The sequence below is a fragment of the Canis lupus genome, chromosome 9 (genome assembly GCF_048164855.1).
Source record: "Canis lupus baileyi chromosome 9, mCanLup2.hap1, whole genome shotgun sequence".
Classification (NCBI taxonomy): Eukaryota; Metazoa; Chordata; class Mammalia; order Carnivora; family Canidae; genus Canis; species Canis lupus.
In genome coordinates, this window is record NC_132846.1 from 18,142,501 (window position 1) to 18,146,303 (window position 3,803).

A 3,803-nucleotide genomic window follows, 5' to 3' on the forward strand; every position below is an offset into this window, starting at 1 on the left:
CTAAAGAGATGGCTTGGTTCAGGTTTGAAGATAGTGGAGGTAGTGAAGGTAGGCTGATATTAGCGCTTCTCACAATGACAATTTATATTTAAAAATAAATTGTGCAGTTATGCTTTCCCAACATTCAGATTTTTCTGGTTTATTTTCAGTTTTATGTTACTTGTTTTAAACAAGAAATGATATATTCATCTGTATTAAAAATGTATGTAAATGTGAACTTGATGCAACACCTAGAGAATCATTGTCCATTTGTACTCAAACCTGCTCATGTGTAAACATTTTCTCATTTTAGTTAGTATTACTCCCTGGTTGTAATCAAGAACTACTGCTCTGTGGTTCAACTTTCTGGTTGGTGGGTGGAATATGTGAGACTTACTAAAAGGGCATTACCCTGAAAAAATGAATGCAAATACTGAATCTAGACTTCTAGGGCAAATAAGCCATACAATTTAATAAAGTACTGAGGTGCAAGTCAAGTGAAGTGGAATAGTCAGAATTGTACTGACTTAAGTACGTTTCTGATTTGTATTTGAACTTGATCATTTGCCATTGATTTTCAAATCATTCATTATACAGCTAGATAAGCATAAATAATAAATACATCTTGGTTTTTTTCAGGTATTAAAACTCTATCTCAAAAGTCACTTTTATAGAGTATAAAACACACTGATATATTGAGATCCCAGTGTGCATATATATTTTATGACGTGTATGTATCTATATATTTAACTCTGAGAATCTCAATGATTTATAGGCCAGTTAGTACCAGTGGTGAAATCAAATGATAATGCTAACGAGCTCTATGGGTAGGAATCTTAGAAGGTAAAATTCCCATTGAAATATGTATAATGTTTCCCATGCTTTACCACTCAATGCTATAATAGGGCTATTTCTAAGATGTCTCACTAACCTCTAAGGATGACATAAGAAAGTGTTAAAAGTTTTCAGCCATATAAATATAAGTAATCAGCATGTTATTAATCATATAATAAGTTTCACATAAATATTAGCTATTATTACTACTACTATTACTATACACAGACTGCTTTAGATAACGAGAAGATCAGTTTCTACTATGAATAGCTAACCAATTTCATAGATAAATTAATACCAGTTTCATAGTCACACACAACTATAATATATGGCTACAGTTTTATAGGCATTATAGATGTTGGCAGGTAAATACATATGTTCATTTCCTCTTTTTTGACAGACATCTAGGAGAGATGATCCATTGGATAATACTATTTTGAAGTGACATAGTTAATGGATCATTTCATTAGGGAGGTATTTATAATAACAGAGGGGAAAGAAGAAACTGCTATTTTCATATTTCATACTAAATGTGCCCAATATCTATCAATGGATGATGATACTCTTGATGTAAATCACACAAATTTCAATAGACATTTCTGCTGTAGAAATTATTGTGATTGGAGTTATAGCTATAATTTCAAATGTTAAAATCTTAGACAAATAGGCTTTAGTTAGTTTAAATTCTATTAGAAAATTATTTAAACTGTGTATCTATTCAGAAAAGGAAATAAAGTCACCAGCAATGCATGAAGATTAACTGGCAGGACAGATAACATAACTCACATCATCCATTTACTAGAAAGAACATAGAACAACTAGAGAGGAAGCTTTCAAGTCAATAGATTTTTGTAAACCAAAAGTTGAAAAGGCCTTCTAGGTAAGCACTGTAAAATTAGCTTGTAACATTCACCCCAAAAGAAACACTGTCCAAATTTTAATGTAGCAATTGTCTTATGACCCATGGCCTCCATAGCTGACCTTGAGTAACATCAAATTTTATTGCAATTCTTTGTAAAATTTGCGTAAAACATGACTTATTGCTTGTTTCAATTACCTCCTTTCCATCATTTCTCAGTCTGTTTATCCAGTTATACTAACTTCCAAAGAATTACTTTTCTTTTTACAATTTTTTTAATTTTAAATTTTTATTTATTTGAGAGTGAGTGAGTGAGTCAGAGAACACAAACAGAGATAGGAGCAGAGAGAGAGAAGCAGACTCCTCACTGATCTGGGAGTCTGATGCAGGGCTCCAACTCAGGACTCCAGGATCATGACCTGATTTGAAGGCAGGTTCTTAACCGACTCAGACACCCAGGCACCCTCTTTTTTATTTTTTAAATTACTTTTTAAATTTTACTAGTGTTAAGAAATGGTGAGAAATTTTTGATATTTCTTAAACAAATCCATGTTCTATTCCTTGTTTTTTTAGATTTGCCTTGGATGAATCTCAGAATGGTAAATCCACCAATAAAATAATATTTAAGCTGGAGCAAATGCGTTTAGTAAGTTGGCTTTCAAGAACAAAATATCTGAGATTTCCATACCAGAAGGAAACAGTCAACAAAACTATGGAATGTGAGAAGATATTTGCAAATTACATATTTGATGAAGGGTTAGTATCCATATATATATATATATATATATATATATATATATATATATATATATTAAGAACTTATAAAACTCAACACCCCAAACCCAAACAATCCAGTTTAAAAAAATGGGCAGAAGACATGAATAGCCATTTTTCCAAAGAAGACATACAGATGGCTAACAGACATGAAAAAAGCTGCTCAACATCACTGATCATCAGGGAAATACAAATCAAAATTACAAAGAGACACCTCACACCTGTCAGATTGCTAAATTTAACAATACAGGAAACAACGGGTGTTGGTGAGGATGCAGAGAAAGGGGAACCCTCTTCCACTGTTGGTGGGAATGCAAGCTGCTGCAGCTGCTCCAGAAAACAGTATAGAGATTTCTCAAAAAGTTAAAAATAGAACTACTTTATGATCCAGCAATTGCACTATAAGATATTTACCCAAAAGATACAGAAATACTAATTCAAAGGGACACACTCACCCAGATGTTTATCAAGAATAGTAAAATTATGGAAAGAGCCCAGATATCTATCCACTGATGAATGGATAAAGAAGTGGTAGATATGTACAATGGAATATTACTCAGCCAAAGAAAAAGAATGAAATCTTGCCATTTGCAACAATGCGAATGGAGCTAGAGTGTATTATGCTTACAAAGTAAGTCAGTAAGACAATGACAAATATATGATTCAATCCTATGTGGAATTTAAGGAACAAGACAGATGAACATAGGGGGAGAAAAGATGCAAACCATAAAACAGACTCTTAATTATAGAGGACAACTGAGGGTTGTTGGAGGGGAGGTAGATGGGCTATGGATATCAAGAAGGGCACTTGTGATGAGCACTGGGTGTTGTATGTAAGTGATGAATTACTAAATTCTATTCCTGAAACTAATATTACACTATGTGTTAACTAACTGGAATTTAAATTAAAAAAGATAGAAATCTATCATTATGCTAAGATCTAAGTGGATACTATAATAAAAAGGAAAATTATTTATTTTCAGAAGAATTTACCTTAAACAGTATTGAAACTACTATCTAAAATTGGTAGCAGAGGTGGGCAAATGCCAACAGTGTGAAGAGCAAATAATATGAATTAAAACACATTTTATAGGACACTATGTGCGTCATTTTAGTAAGTAGTGCTTTATTCACATCACCATTAAATGTCTCCCTGACAGTTGATGGAATTCATTAAAAGACTAATAAATCTCAACATGAAATGTTAAGGAAAAATGGGAGCTATTATTTGGACAACTATGTGGTCTCTAAGTAAATTTACCAGGAAAATGGAATGGCTCATTAACACTAATGGAAATGATAGCAAGGTGTCTGTGGAATGGTGAGATTTAATTCATCAGTATCTGGATTTATAGGT